The 17,048-nt window shown below is 43.9% G+C and overlaps 1 non-coding gene across 1 annotated transcript; it reads right to left on the reverse strand.

Moving 5' to 3' along the window:
- Positions 1 to 11,607: 11,607 nt before the first annotated feature.
- Positions 11,608 to 11,743, reverse strand: LOC121291002. The gene has a single exon (XR_005945931.1). It is a non-coding gene; the product is annotated as a U4 spliceosomal RNA (small nuclear RNA).
- Between the last annotated feature and the right edge of the window lie 5,305 nt (positions 11,744 to 17,048).

The raw sequence follows: 17,048 nt of genomic DNA on the forward strand, positions 1-17,048 counted from the left end.
ATTCTTCTAGACTCTAATGACTCCAACAGGACCAACCTAGTTAACCTCTCCTCATAAGAAAATCCCTCCATACCTGGGATCAACCTAGTGAACCTTCTCTGGACTGCCTTCAATGCCTGTATATCTTTCCTTATATAATGGGACCAAAATTGTTCAAAAGTGGTCTAACTAGTGCCTTGTATTGTAGATTTTGTAGTATTGCAGTTTTAGCAAGACTTCCCTAATTTTATACTCCATTCCCTTTGAAATAAAGGCCAGCATTCTGTTTACCTTCCCTATTACCTGCTGAACTTGCATGCTAGTTTTTTGGGATTCATGCACAAGGACTCCCAAATCCCTCTGTGCTGCAGCTTTCTGCAGTCTTTCTCCAATTAAATAATATTCTGCTCTTCTATTCTTCCTGTCAAAGTGCATAACCTCACATTTTCCCACATTATATTCCATCTGCCAAGTTTTTGCCAACTCATTTAACCTGTCTATATTCCTCTGTAGACTACTTGTGTCATCCTCAGCACTTGTCTTCCCACCTATTTTTGTGTCATCCACAAACTCGGCGATAATACTTTCACTTCCCTCATCTAAGTCATTAATATATATTGTAAATAAATGAGGCCCCAGCACTGATCACTGTGGCACTCCACTAGTTACAGGGCAAAAGCAGCCTGAATGTTTATTATAGGGTGTCCATGCCATAGCTTGCACCTTCTGACTAGCTTTTCAACAGAAGGTTTAACACTGGTACGCATCCTCACTGACGTCACATACTACTTCGATAAATCACACAAAAGAAATCAGCACTTCAGGGACTGCAAGGAATTCATGAATGGAGAGAAATATTCTTATTCATAAATCTATAAGGTGGTTATGTCAACGTGGATCATGTACTCAAATCACTGTCTCAAAGTCTAATTTCTTACCTATCATGACAAATAGGAGGACGAAGGAGATCCAAAGAAAAACAAGAAATAAATGTGAACAGAAGAAAGCTTCATTGAGCATTTTGTGATTCTAATCACCAAGGGCTGCATCTTATTTCTTGGAAGCTCACCATTATTCTTAGATAGTTACAGCACCCTGCTGTGGTCAGAAATTCTTTAGGTTCATATTCTGAGGAATTTAGCACAGAAGCTGGTCAATCATGCCTTACATGTTGAAAGCCTGGTGATGAGATCCTCCGTCTTGACTACTATTGTAAAGGTACTCAAACTAGACAGCAGGGAAGTTTTTGTGGGATTTCTAGCCTGAGTAGAAATTGGAAAAAAACACTTGCATTTACATAGCACCTTACACAACCACATAAACGCTTTACAGCCAATGAAGTACTTTTTGAAGTGTAGTCAATGTTGAAATGGATGACATATGTCAGCCAATATGCACACAGTAAGCTCCCACAAGCAGCAAAGTGATAGTGACCAGTTAATCTGTGTGTGTGATGTTTATTGAGGGATAAATATTGGCCAAGACCCTGGAGGTAACTCCTCTGCTCTTCTTCGAAATAGTGCTGGGGATCTTTACACCCACCCAAACAGGCAGATGGGGCCTCAGTTTAACATCTCATCTGAAAGGTGGCACCTCCAACAGTGCAGTGCTCCCTCAGCACTGTACCAGAGTGTCAGCCTTAACTTTTATACTCAATCCCTGCACTTGAACCTGGAACCTTGTGACTCTGAGGTAAAAGTGCTACCCACTGAGGCACAGCTGACACTGTAACCTTGTTGGTATCAATGAGTGCAATTATTCTTCAAAGTGAAGCAGTAAAATGTTAAAGGACTTGAGTAGCAAGGAAAAGTCAGCTGCAGAAATTAGAAACTATGAGGTGTCATATTTCTTAGCCCATCACATTGCTTGCAATGCAGCTTCTGCCTGATTGAGGATACCATACAGCAACAACACTGTGAATAACCAACAATGGTTCTCTATTGCTCACCTCGTGGTTCTTATTTTCAGAAAACTTTTTCCAAAGGCACTCTCAGAGAATTGGTCTCTCCCGTTGGTAACCATGCTGACTGATGTTTAATGGTTGTTGCACAAATTATCAAGTGAAATATTCCACTTCAGCCGGTCTGCAGTGCACTGGTACTTTTAGAAGGTTCCTGAGGCCTTGGTTGGCAAGTGAAATTGTCACTAGGTATTGTCACTAGATTGGTAATCCAGAGACCAGGGCAATGCTCTGGGGACCTGGATTCAAATCCCACCATAGCAGATGGTACAATTTGAATTCAGTAAAAATCTGGAATTAAAAGTCTGGTGATAACCATTGTTGTAAAAGCCCATCTGGTTTTTAGAGAAAGAAATGTCCTTTAAAGAAATCTGCTGGCCTCCATATGATTCCAGACCTATACCAATGTGGTTGACTTTTAAATGCAATGGGATGGGCAATAATTGCCAGTGATTCCCACATCCCAAGAGCAAATAAATTTAAAAAAATGATTTCTTATTTATTCCAATGGAAAGTCACCAGCAGCAGAGCAAGGCACTTTGGGCTGACTGATTCTTCAAGTGAATAGCCTCATCAATGGAACCTGTATAGCAATCTGGCCAGCAGGTCCCTTCTCTCCTTCTCCTCCTCAACTCTACACCATGATTCATGCATTCCTATCTTCTTAAGCTTACTAGCTGCATCCAGTGAGATGTGTGCAGCTTTCTTGAGGGTGATGCAGGGCATCGGTGGTGGGTCTTGCTCTGAGCCATTGTCAGTGTTTCTAGCTCTACAATTATAGAATAGGAGCAAGCGTCACAGTGTTGGCTCCAAGAAATAATTTCAAGCCAAGCTTTCGTTGCAAGAAACTGGATGTATATGTGAGCTTTGTGTAGAGTGACAGAGAAATGAAACAACATAGCAGCAGCTTGATACAGCCTTTACAAAGGTTGAGGTGAAAAAGTGGGAGTAACGAGTGTCAGACAAGAATAAAGTGAACAACAACTTCCATATGTATCATAAAACATCCCAAGACATTTCACAGGAGTTTTATCAAACAAAACTTGACTTCAAATCAATAAAGGAGAGATTAGGGCAGATGACCAAAAGTTGGATCAGAAGTAGTTTTAAAAGGAGCACCTTAAAGAAGGAGAGAGGTGGAGAAGTGTTGGGATGCTGGGGGTAGGGGGCAGAATTCTAGGGCTCAGGGTAGAGGCAGTTTTAGGTAACTACTCCAATGGTGGTGCAATTAAAATTGAGGATGTGCAAAAGGCCAGGTATGGAACAGAAGCACAACATGAACTAATAAAATGGAGGCCAAGGACAAATGGACAGTGCAGTGCAGCACCTGAATGCCATCCAATAGTGAATGTAATGAAGAATATGTCCAATCAGGGTATCAGTAAATGGCTATGCATCATGCAGCTAGGGTCTAGTCTATTGATTTGAGATGTGATCCACCGATAAAATGAGATTGTGCCAAGACTTTCAATGGTAATTTACATTTTGGATGTGTGCCCAGCTGTGATATGAGTAAGTATGAAATGTAACAATAGAGGTAACCGTTTATGAGAGCTTTATATGGGGAACAGGTTGATAGGCAGCATGACATACAATCTTGAACCATTGACCTGGTAGATGATATTACTAAGATGACCTAACCGTTCTACATTCTCATTTTGTGTTTGCTGGTCGAGTAGGGTATTATATAGGCCATTGAACCAAGACATTATCTTAAGCTAGGCATGATGCACTACTGCCCTCTGGGGATAGTCCCCTGGAATACCAAGTGCCCTCACATTCACCTCATAAATCCCACTATATTGACCACAGAAAAGGGGTGAGATGCCATCCTGCCTCACCACCCCCCCCCCCACCACCCCCACCCCCACCCCCACCCCCACCCACTTATTCTTGGACTCCATTTGGTGTGTCCACATTTGCATTTCTATGGCACTAGTTTATCCCCCCTGCCATTTCAAGAATTTTAGGCTGTCAAAGTGTCACATAAATTTTGACCCATTCCAAAGGCATTAAGGAGTTCTGTTGCCTAAGCAGCTGCTTAAATTGAAGTGGCCGCATCCCTTTAAGTTTCAGCTGTGGCGTGACTTTTCACTTGATCCACAGAAAGTGGAAGCTAGTCAGTTAGCTCCGAATAATTACAGTTTGTAAATAAGTTAACCCTAGAAAATTGGAGGCAGTTGGCTTATCGCATCTTCAGCTGGGTTTGTGTCAACATCTAGGACCAGAAAATATACCTTGCTTTTTATCTTGTCACAAAAACATCAGAGATCAACCAGCGGCAAGGCAGGCCATTCCCAGCAACATCACACAACAGTCAGCAACATCGCCATTCAACACAATCACCAGACCAGAGGGGTGGACTGTAGGGAACAAACTCTACTTTCCCCTCAACAATAGTAGCTGCTTTGCCAGTTCATTCATGGAGGCATGAGGTCTGACACAGATTTGAGTTTGAACCTCAATACCATGGCGCCCACACACTCGGGGGCCAAATGGGCATCGTGCTACTGCTTGCCAGCTCCCAGTGACCCAATATTGGGTGGCCAGCGGAGTGTGTGGGGGTGTGGCAGTAATCAATCATGTGATGACCAGGGGTGGAAAGGAGCCTAGGGCCAATCGTTCAACTTGTGCTATCTCCTGATCATTCTTACCTGCCACCTCCTCCTGTTCCATGGTTTGTTGGTATTCCATTTAGGCAAGCACACTTTCTGCCTCTCCCCATGCTTACATGCACATATTTTGCCAATTCTATGTGGGCCATATTGTCATATAGAGCCAAACTTCAGGCTATTAATTAAGCATACTACCTAGCTGCTTGATATTTCTACCCCTCTATGTGCTTCATTGTAATATGTTGCCATGGAATCTGAGGCAAAAAAGTTGAGTGCTGTCAATTTAGAAAAATTGAGTCACAGATGTCCTTAAATGGAACAGGGTCTGACAGTCCATTGATGCTGTATGGGTGGCTGAGTTGCTACTATTGTTGATAGAGCAGACACATCTTGGGTGGAAACATTAATTTTATTTACAATATACTCAGTTGCAACTACATTTGTGCTTTCAACTCCAACTCTATCTCTGCACTAACTCTAAAGGTGGACCACGCTACTCTCCTGTTGGTTACTACAGATCATGTGATCTTCCTCAATAAGTTTTGATCTTAAAGGTACTTTAAACATTAAATGAAACCATAATTGCTATGATTGATTACTTACTTTTGCAAGCTACCTGCTCCCCCTTCTAATATAGATCCCTATGTTCAATCAGGATTCTATCCACATTTATATTTTAATGTGTGCATTCGTAAGCCCAACTTGGCATCAAATATTATCATTTACTCTGATTGAGCCTAATTCTGAAAGGCCCTATTATATGAAACTGTTAAGTTGCAACTAATTCGTTATTGACCAGTTTCTTTGGTTCACTGGTGTGCCAATCAGCCAGGTTGCAGAACATGTTGATAAAAATAAGGTGATAAATCAGGAATTAAGTTCAACCAACAAAGCTAAGTGGCTTCCCATCTTTGATTGGCATGGAAGAATTGAGGAAGCAAGTTGTTGAACTGATGATAAGGACTAGGTTGTGCTGGTCTTGTCACCTGAAATCAGCTCAACCAGTGCAAATGATTGTGGAATTTTAAGGACAATTACATTCAATTTCTATTCAAGTTTCCACAATGTTTTTGTGCTGGTTTAAGCATATCATGCTAGAAACTGGCCCCACCCATAAGGCATGGTGGCATAGTGGCCCAGGCTAATGTTCTGGGTTCAAATCCCACCATGGCTGCTGCTGAAATTTAAATTCAATTAATTAATAAAATCTGGAACTGAAAGCTAGCCTCAGTAATGGTGACCATGAAACAATCATCATTTGTTGTAAAAATCCATCTGGTTCACTAATTTCTGTTATGAACAGGAGAGATACAGGCAAACTGAACTTATTTCCTCTCACCAACTGTGTGTAAGCAGAAGGCATGTTTTCCCAAACTCTTGGCTTGTGTGATCCAATTTACTTAGAGCTTGCAGCAAACTTACGTTATGATTGGCTTGGAAGGTTAGTTTATTTTCACATTCAAAACCTGGGGGAAGAATGTTCGCAACTTCCCACTCCACTATACACACACACATACACACACAGACACACACACAGACACATACACACGCACACATACACACTAAGGCGGAGGAATAGAAAAATGAGTTTACAACTATGCATGATGACAGTACAAGAACCACAGAAATTAATACTGGTTCACGCGATTCCCAGAGTCAGAGTCCAATGAGGAAGTCTTTCACATAGGAACTCAAGTTCAACTGGCTGAAGACCAGAGTTCTAGAGTTCGCTTTACAGTTGGTGCTGATACCACAAGTTAGGTAGATATACAGAGACTGGGTTAGTTCTGCAGGTGATAGTAGGAAATCTTCCAGCAGAGACAGGCTTCGAGGACCAGGTATTGTTCAGCCTGGAGTTCTACTTCTTGGTATTCACTGGTTGGATGTTAAACAGCGGACTGCCTGTGAAGCCAAAGATGTAATGTTAAAGCTGCCCAAAAAGCCAGAGCTCGCGTCATGTGGCATGGGCCATTAATGTTTAATTACAGCTTAACAAACAGTTTCTGTGCTTCTGGCCAGAATTCTATTGTTCCTCCTTAAGAGAGAAACAAGGTGGTTATTATCATCCCTTCTAATATAATGAGTTTTGATTTCTCTCTTCTGTGATAGTTCATGTTGGGGAGCCAGTTTGTCTGCACTGATTAATTTGTTCAGAGGCTTTGCTAGCTTTTATTTATTCTTTAATGGGCATCGCTGGCAAGGCCAGCATTTGTTGACCATCTGTAATTGCCCTTGAACTGAATGGCCATTTTGGAGGGCAGTTAGAGTTAGCCACATTAGTGTGGATCTGGAGTCACTTGTAGGCCAGACCGGGTGAGGATAGAAGTGTTGGCTGCATATGACATGAAAAGAAATGCAGAACTTCACAGAGTTAATGTTTCAGTTGATGACCTGATAATTTTATGAAAATGTTATCATAATTTTCCTTTAATTTACTAAGAAACAAACTGCTGTGCTCCAATATAACTAGTAAATGGTTCTGGATCATTTTTTAAAGACATTTTTCAGTTATTTAATATCAGGTTACTCACAGCTAGTGGACAAGACACTGATTAAAAATGCTTGTTTTTTTGTGATAAACCAATTTTCAGCCATATTAATCACCATGTTACCACCCTTAAAAATGAAGAACTTTTTTAAGCAAATTTATACATATTTTTTAAAATTTGCCCTTAAACGCTCACGTATAGTTCTGATTTATGGAAGATTTACATTCGGCAATATGCAAATGTGCTTGAGCAGAAGCTTGAGACCATTGTCCAGTGAGGTATGCTGTAATTTGGACATTGGGTAAGGATAGGATTGTGATGCCAATGTGGTTAAGAATCTTGCTGATATCCCAGCCTAGATCTTCTGCCCGGCTGTGATTGAGGTGCATCATCAGTTGGTGAAAGGATGGGACTTCTGCCTGTCAAGGGGATATATTTGCTGACTCTGGCTAATCTTCCTAACTCAAGGTCATCAGCAGTTTGGAGACAAAATCCTCAGTCTCTGCGGAGTTTACCCACAGGCCAGACCCGTGTCACAAACAAATGAAGGAGAGACAGAAAAAAAGTCACAGAGAAAAGTATATGAGCCCCAAATTTAACTCACCGAACAATAACAGGATGGGTTGTGGTCAGGCCCGTTTACAGTCCCATTTTTGTGCCCTATGGAAATCAATCCATCAATTGGGCTGAGTATAAAATGATTGTTCGATCCATTTCCAGGGTTTTGCTACACTTGGGGCTCCACTGATGGATGCTTCTCAGTGGAATACAGGCTGTGAGGCAACTATGTTACATGTGAAAAGTCACGATTACATTGAAATGAAATGCGCTGTCGATTTAAATTATTTCTACCACCACCCCCCCAACCACCCATCTATTTTTAGCCAAATATAACATGTTAATACAAAAACTGAATACAGTAAAATAACTCTATAGTACAATTAATGTTTAAATTCTTGCACCCACTTCACGCCAAGTACTAGAACAAGTTCTCTCCAGTGCTTGTAAAAGGTTCTTTGTGGCCAAATGTCAACTTACCATTCACCTGCTCCGTTTGCCAAAAATAATTACAAGTAAATCAAGACATTTTTACAGTTGGGATTTTTCAACAGTGGTCTGTTCTGTGTTCTGACACACGCCTTACCAGGAAAGTCATTTTGGGGAATCAATTCTTATTTGTGAGCATTAATTCTGTGTTGATTGGAGCACCTAGCCACTGTCACCTGAGGATATATAGAGTTCCAGAAGCTCTCCCATTGGTTTGCTGTGAAGCTTGATGAGGTTGCACCAGTAGATGGCAGCTGTACACTTTCACACGAAGCCCTTAACCTTTTTGGATACTGCTCTCTGAACAATCACTTCTCCCCCCCAACCCTCAACTTGAATTCTGAAATAAAGCAGTAGTTTAGACACTGCAATTGGTCTTACTCTTGGTACTGTCCTTGCCTCTGAGTCAGAAGGTTGTGTGTTCAAGTTCCACGCCAAAAAATTGAGCGCAAAATTGAGGCTGACACTTCAGTGCAATACTGAGGGAGCGCCGCACTGTTGGAGGTGCAATATTTCGGATTTGATGTTAAACCATGGCCCTGTCTGTTCTTTCAGGCAGACACCGATGGCACTATGTTGAAGAGCGAATGGGATGGAGTGGGGCTGGGGGGGGCGGTGGGGCGGGGGGGGGGGGGGGGGGGGTGGGGGAGTTGGCGGTGAGGAGTGGGAGGGGGATTCCCCCAGAATGTGAGCCAATATTGATCCTTCAATATTCATATTTAAAAAAAAATATTATCTGGTCATTATCATTCCTTTCTATGGGAGATTGGCAGTCACATTTCTTACATTACAACAATGAACAAACTACAGAAGTATTTCACTTGCTTTGAAGAGATCTAGGACATCTTGGAAGGTGCTATAGAAATACAAGTGTTTCTTTCAGTGCCCTAGACTACAAGGAAACATAATTCAGGAAGACGCATTGATTATTATCTTGTGGCCCCTGTTGAGAGAGCGCTTGTGTATGGGCATTGGGTGAAGATAGGATTGATTCAACGGTAACATTCTCACAGTCAATTTGTCTGCATTCCCCCGCTATTCATGAGTTTAGAATTGCCACATGAACAAAGCACTGGAGGGCAGCTGGCCCTCATGGAACCATATCATAACAACAGTCAGCACTGTTGGAAAGGTGGAGAGAGCATTGGAAAAAATGGTGGGGGGGTGTGGGGGTGTTAGATTAATTTTCTTTGGGCCTCCTCCTATCACACATCCTTCTCAAGACATTCAACTTTCTCCTAGATCTCTCGTTTATAACCCACTCGATAGAAGTGATCCCAAGGGTGACCCACTCCCCATGGGGGGGAACAAAAAGACTGAGTACATACTGGCCTGGATTCTGAAATGGTAAAAATGGTAAAACTGTCAGTGTTCACCGTCATAACTCCATTAAAATTGACAGCAACTTCAGAAGTTCAGACGTGCACAGGATAACAGAAACTGCTGTCAGTAAGTGTGTGTTCCTCCATGGGATGCAGTGTAGAGGCTCTTTTAAATGTCGTCTCCCTTGCAATCATGGTTTGGTGAGAACTTCCACCATTAGGCTTCCTGTTAAAAACCCTGGAAAAAATTACACCTCGTTGAATGAAGTGTAGCTGTCTTTTTAACTGCAATACTGACTTCAAATTACTGTTAAGTACTCTTACCAGCCTTGAAAAATTAGTTTAATTTTTGCGGAATGTCACAATACTAAACGATACATGTTGTCAAAAGCATTAAAATATTTTTTAAAAAGTTTGTTTATTTTAGCTTCTATCTTAATATGGTCACGCATTTACTTTGCTATCTGAAAACTTAAATTAAAAGTGGAAGATTTTAAGTGTTTTTAACTTCCTGGTTTGCTGTGTGTGAATAGTTCAATTTAATTGGATGTCTACCCACTTGCTGGCATCACGCCAAGACAGCCCCTTGACTTGATGCCAGATTTGAGCTGCCATTGGAAGAGGGGAAAATCCTGGCACAGAGATTGTCAGTACTCCGTGGGCAGTTTTCTTCAAGGTCAGCAGGGAATACCCTTGCTTAACACTGACTGCAAAGTCCCGCCACTGATTCAAATGAAAGAGAGGAACAAGGAGACATTAATCAGTTCTTGGCAGACAAAAATCTTTTTCTGTATAAAAGTACATTTTTTTCTTCATCAAACCATTTACTTCAGGTTCAATTTGTGTTTGCATTATAAAAACTGGTCAGAAAATCCTTAAAGATTACTTCATCCCAATTCTCAACGTGGACTTTCTTGGACTCACAGTGGTCATTCCTCAGTCATTAATTTCCAAAAGGGCCTCCTTATACTGATAAGTGAAAGAGTTAAGCCACTTCCCCAGACAATGAAGGCTGAGTTCTTGAGTTAACTAGCTTTATTTGCTCCGTCACAATGCCTGAATTGAACCGGCTGGTGGACGATATTGAAATCCTAGTAAACAAAGTGAGTCATGATCATTAAAGTTGGTGGAGTTTCTGGAGAAGCTATTTGCATTGACGATATCTTTGCTCCACCTCTTGTAAGAACCGCCTTGTCAGTCAGTGTGAGACATGCACCCCAATGTCTGGTCCATTAAAATCATTCATGCCTCTATCACAGCCACTCTGTGGAACTGAGGTCTCTGTTAATCACAGTGGTATCTGACCTGTTTCTGCAAGATGGCAACAGCTCTCCAGGTTGGATGAATTACACTTTATGTTACTGAGGTATACTGCCCAGTATGGTCTCAGTTCTGCACCTGGTCTTTTTGGATTTAATTGCTTCATCTGGGGCAGTGATGAACATGGTTAGCTCCAGTGTCTCCAGGAGATGGGAGTGCATGTCTGGGCCTTGGCCTTGGCTATGATACCCACCCGGTAATTAAATAGGCTGCTGGCACTGAACATAGAACTATATCGCAGTTGTATTCTGAAGAGATGGGGTGAATTAAGGTATATGTGAAATAAACTACCATTTTTAAAGTTAGCTATTTGAGGATGTTCTGCATTTAATTTTCATCTTGAAGGTAGTGAGGCCTTCAGCAGGACCTGAACCCTGTTACTTGGCAATAGCGGCAGGCAGAATCTTCCCAGTACTCTGGAAGGAAGTGGTCGGGTCCGTAGCGATGAGGAGTTTTGCCCAATGTACCATGGTGTTAAGGCATTTTTTGTTATTTAACATTAGATTTAAGAATAAAAAAATCCATTGTGAAGTTTAAAAAGTAGTAGCTATCTTTCCATCTGGCAACATATTAAACCTAATTATTGTTAGCAGAGTTTAACACTACAGTCAACTAGCTCCCATGGTTAAAATGTAACCAAAATTTAGAAGCTGTTGAGCATTGTTCCTCATCTGGACTGCACAGCATTATAAAGATACAAACTAAGATCTGTACTTGATATACAAGTACTGCATAGTCCTTTGATATCAAGCTATAGTCAATGCTTTGTGTTGTGTAACTCTTTCGAGTACAAACACGTTTCCATCTGTTCCTATTCAGATGAAATTACATTGTTTCATAATTTGCCATGGTAAGATTTGGACTCTTGATCTTGGGGTTACAAACCCAGTACCATAACCACTTGGCTATTTAGGCCAAGCTTTTTTTGGGGTATTGGGAAAAGTTTTCAATAAACAATAATCGCGCCTCGGTTAAACCTCATCGGCTATGATACTGCCACTGCGCAAAGACCACATCTCAACGGCAAGTCTCAATTTATGCTGATTGAGCTATTTGTTAAATCAGGTAGTTTAACTGCAAAATTAACAAAAGTTAATTAGATTGTGCTGACTGCAATTGAAATTGATGAGAGAGCTGAGTGAGTTTTTGATTGGGTCACCAGATATAGTTTGGTGCTGGGAGAGTGGTAGTTGTGGGGGATTTGATGATCATGTGGATGAACAGTTTGCTTTGTAGACATGAGTAGGAATTCCAAATGATGTGTTGCCTCTTTGGAGTTCAGATAAAGGATACAAAAGTGGGTAAAATAGCCAGAAAATGTGGCTCACATACAGATCAATGACGTAGGAAAGGAGGAGTTTGATTCTAGCCTGAAGTGCAAGATTTCAAGAATAATAATCTCAGAATCATTGCCAATGACACATGTTGGAAAATTTAGGGAACAGCAGACTAGAGCTGTCAGCCCTTGACTAGAAAGATAGTGCAGTTCTGAGCACTGCTAGGATATTAGGCCAATTTCTATAATGGAAAACATATACAGCTTGGATGGACCTCACCTGAATGTGGCTGGTATCAATGTCCCTGCAGAGAATGTAAATAAAGCAGTATGGGAAGATCTTAAATGGCTAAGGCAGGGAGAAACGGAGTAGATAAAGAGAGAAATGAAAGGGTGATATGGGGAGAAAAGATGGTGGGAGCGAGTTCAAAAAATCAAATATAAAAATAAGTTTGAAAGGGAAAATGTCATTTAGTGTGGACAAATGAAACTTGGAAAGGAAATAAACAAGGAATATAAAATTAATAGCTCGGGCGGAATTTTCTGCCTTGGGTGTGCTCAGCAACATGAGCGGACATTATGGCGAGAAGGCCAGAAATTAGTTTCAGGATGTTGTGAAACCAGTTTGCAATGATCCGCTCAGTCCATCGATGGCAGGCCACATTTCCTGCCATCGGACATCGGGAACCTCATTGTAATACATCTGAACATCATTATAAGGCCAGCCCGCAGGAATCATCCCCCTCGCTGGATCGTCCACCCACATTGGCATGATGACACACTAGTGCAGAACATGTCTTGACAACCGTGACGCGCAGAAGTCGGGACTTACCGCCAGGGCTTTGTTCACATCACGGACACCCAAGGAGCAGAAGATACTGGAGCCCGACAGCAATGGCACACTGGAGGAATGTCCATGGTATGCAGGGTGGATGCTCATGGACATGGCTCGGCCGCGAAGCAGCTCATGGAAAGTGGAAAGTCACTGTTGAGGGTCTTCTCATGATGGATGATGGCTGAGAGGGTGGAGAGGAAGGTCCAGCTGTGTTTGGGAGAGGAAGATGTAGCGGGGGTGGGAGAGGAAGGTCTAGGATCAACTGGGATAGGAAGAAGTGTTGGGGGGGTTAATGAGGTTTGCGGGGGTCGGAACGAAGATGTCAGGAAGGAGGTTGCCGGGGTGGGGGGGGGCAGGGAGTACGGGGGAAAGAGTAATGGGGGAGAACACGGCAACTGGGGAGGTAGGTGTGGGGGGGTCGGTGAAAGGTGTAAGGGAAGAAGCCCAGAAGTGGGAAGGAGTGCAGAGAGTTGGGGGAGTAAGGGTGGAGTAAGAGTTAAGGGTACCTGAAGGAGCCGGGAAGGAGGAAGGAGTAAGGAGGGAGGAAGAGTCAGGAAGGGGGAAGGACCACTCGGGGGTGACTCTGGGTGGGAAGGAAGACTTGCGGGGTTGCCGGGGGTGGGGGGGGGGGGGGGGGGGGGGGGGGGGGCGGTGTCCAGGAGGGGAGAAGTGTTCCAAGGGGGTAAGGGTTCAGAGGGGGGGTGCCTAGGTGAATGTGCAAGGGAGGGGGCTGATGAGTCAATGACTGCCTCCTGGGGAGCAAACTGAGGGTGGGCATGGCAGGAGGGAATGGTGAGAAGAAACGATGGTAGAGTGAGGCAGTAGGGTGGGAAGGTGAGGGTTCAACAGTAGCAGTAGAAGGAATGGCGAGGGTGGTTGGTGGGGACTCGGAGGCAGACACGGACCCTGAGGGTGGGAAGGAGGAGATCAGGGAGGTCAATGTGGATGGGGGTGGGATTTTCGGGAAATAAGGTTTCGTGGACATTCCTAAAGGAAAAGGGTTGAGGCTGGTAGGTCATGGAGGGGAGGTGAAAGGTGATGCCAGGGGGTCAACAGTCAAAGGGGAAAGGAAATGGGTGACTGGGGGAGGAAAAAGGATGGACGAGCAAATGATGAACTGAATCACCACCATGCTGTCCAAATTGAAATTGAAATGAGAGTCGTGGTGGGCGAGATTAGGTGCAGCATCGGAGTGCGATCAGTGGGTGGGCCGATATGCAGGTCAGCTCAGATGGACAACTGAAAGCGAACCCCAGCAGGCAACACTGAAAATGCTTAGGACATTGAGGTGACTATGATACGGGAAGGATTCACGTGCATGGGAGAGTGCTTGCACAAGGCTCTGAAAGGCCCTGCCGCAATTCTCCCTCCAAAATCACTCGTTGGCTAGCTGCTCCCTCTGCAGTGACAGAGATGAGGTTGAGGGGCTCACAGGCAAAGGGACTCGGAGGGAGAGGACAACCTCTGAGATTCCTGAGTGGATGACACAGGAGCATGCAGCTGCCGCTCCTCTTCCCTTCAGGTGCCCAAGGGCCTGACTCCTTGAGGGGAAGAAGCATCTGGAGGGACATTGGGGTGTTCCATTTCCCTCTTGTGTTGCCACTGCAGGAACTCCCCCATGGCTCCCATGATGGAGTTCAGATCTGCACACATCTCCACATTCTGCTGGACCAGTGTCTCCATGGAACCTGCCATCCTTCCCAGCGAGACCTCCTTACCCACGCATATGGGCACCACTTCATCAGAGAACAGGTGGACTGACTCACATGCAACTCTGCTGAGAGCTTCCAACAGCTCTGTAATTCCCACGCCTTCTGCTGACTCTCCAGGATGAGTTGGAACTCCAAATCCAGAGGCTCATCATCTGACTGGGATATTACAAATGCCTCTTCCCCAGCAGTCCTCCGAGTGCCGGGGAGCTCGGCTCAACCTGCCTCCTCCTCCTGCTGAGCTCATGTGCCCATGCGCTAACCACTGGATTGTGAAACCGAGTCTGCTCGAGGTCTAGGTCCAACCGAGGTATGTGTCTCTGCGCTGGTGGAGGGTGTGGGTAAGCGCTGTGACAGGTCTTCCAGGCTGCTTATTTCCAGCTCTTCAATGGAGGAAGTGTCCTCTTGGCTGGAGATGAGGGCCTGGATGGAGTTTAGAGACTGGCTGGCTGAGGGTGTCGGTCACTTGGCAGAGCTCCCAGTGGACCAAAGTAAAGATAATTAATACATGGCAGCAGAGTCAAAAGCAGGAGAGAGAGAGAGCACTCAAATTTGTGTTGAGAGAGGGATGATGTGGTGCAGGATCCTCACAAGGGTGTTCGCCACCGCACTCATCATTGCCGCAGGCAGGGTCCATGTCCTCACCAGGGCACATGCCTCAAAGTGAGTGAGGGGACTAATGTGGGCCACTCCACCCCTGGTCTGGGACCTCTTCCTCCTGTTAAAAGCCAGCTTCTCCTGCATAGAAACAGATGGAGAGAGTGTGAGCAGGACACATGACACTGCGTGGAATGTTTGTGTTGTGAGCGGAACCATGGACAGGATGAGGATGCGAGCTCCAGAGGGAATGAGCCTGATGGAGATGTGAGGGTGTGTGTGAGAGTTAGTGGTGTTGTCCCTTGAGGTGTGAGACCCCTGTGGATGTGTGATGGGTTTGTGAGTGTGTGAGTTGAGAATGATGAGAAGAGTGACTTATTCTAGCTGAATGGATGAGACCATTCATCCTGTAGTGGCACTGGGTGGCTGACCTCTTTTGCAGGGAATTGGCGCTGACCACCACCTTCCATGATAGATTGGTGATGCCACTGCTGCTTCTGCGGCACAGCGGTGGTAGAGGACATCATGGCAGCCTCCATGGCGGCCAACAGGCACTTGAGGGACATGTCACTAAACCTGGAGGGGGCGGTGGCTGCAGTCTTTTTGCTTTTCGGGGCCATCCTGGGCTGGGTGTACTGAGGGGTGTGCACAAGGCGGAACTTTAAATTTGGCCTTCAGCGTAATGAAGCGGCGAGGTGATGGCGTGGCAGGTGAATGGGAGCCCGCCCGCCATCGAAATGGTGCATTTCCCGGGATTGCATAATGAATGTGTCGGGTTTGGGGTAATACAGCCTGAGAAGCCACCATGGAGGCCGACAGGTAAAACATCATTTTCCCAGCCCCCAACAGCACTTAGTGAAAATCTGGGATATTTCCACCCCTTGAGTCAATACAAGAGAGGTGTCTGTCTGTATCGGCAGATAGCTAACTGAAACCAACAGCTCAATGTGCAGCAAGTGGAATGAAAGCTGAGGTATATAGCCACAGGAATAGAGAAAAATTCCAGAAGGCAAGGGTATAGCCACATCTGTAGTATAGTTATAATAGAAGTGTCAGCTGTGGTTCAGTTAGTAGCACTCTTGCCTCTGAGTCACAAGATCCTGGGTTTAAGTCAAACTCTAGAGCTTGAGCACAAAATTCAAGGTAAGGCTCCAATGCAGTAAAGATGGGGTTTAATTATCTGGTCATCATCACATTGCTTTTTATGGGAGCTTGCTGTGCACAATTTGGCTGTTACATTTCCTGCATTACAACAGTAACTACAGTTCAAATTATTTAACTAGCTGTAAAACACTTTGAGATGTCTGGCGGTCATGAAAAACACTACATATATAAATGCAAGTCTTTCATTCTTTGCATGCTATTCTGGCCAACATACTACTGCAGAGATACCCCAGCTACCAGAGGTAATGCAGAAAAGGGTAACCACATCGCAAACTAGCTTAAGATATCTGATTTGTGTCAGAGGACACCTCGAATCAAATAGTTTGCTCCCATGTACATTACCATGCCGCAGCTTTTAACAACTTTGAGCATGATTTTCCTTTCGGGAACAAAAACAAAATCAACTTTGCAAATTTCTCAAATCTTCTTTAGTTTTAGAAATTTTCAGAATCGTCCTTTCTGGCGACAGATACGCAACCACTTCTAGAAAACTGAATTTTTTCCTTCCCCAACTGCTGAAATAAAAAGCAATAAACGGCAAATATTGTGCAGGTCAGTTAGCATCTGTGATAAGGAATAAAAGGGTTAACATTTCTGGGAGATGATGAAACTCCTTAAAAGAACTGATCAAACCAGAGAGCAAGGGAAACATGGGTAAAAGTCAAGGGTCAACTTTGATAACTCCTTTCATTAGTTTAATAACCTGTGAAAACATTTAAATTAGGCAGTTAAAAT

Source organism: Carcharodon carcharias, chromosome 18, assembly GCF_017639515.1.
Source record: "Carcharodon carcharias isolate sCarCar2 chromosome 18, sCarCar2.pri, whole genome shotgun sequence".
NCBI lineage: Eukaryota > Metazoa > Chordata > Chondrichthyes > Lamniformes > Lamnidae > Carcharodon > Carcharodon carcharias.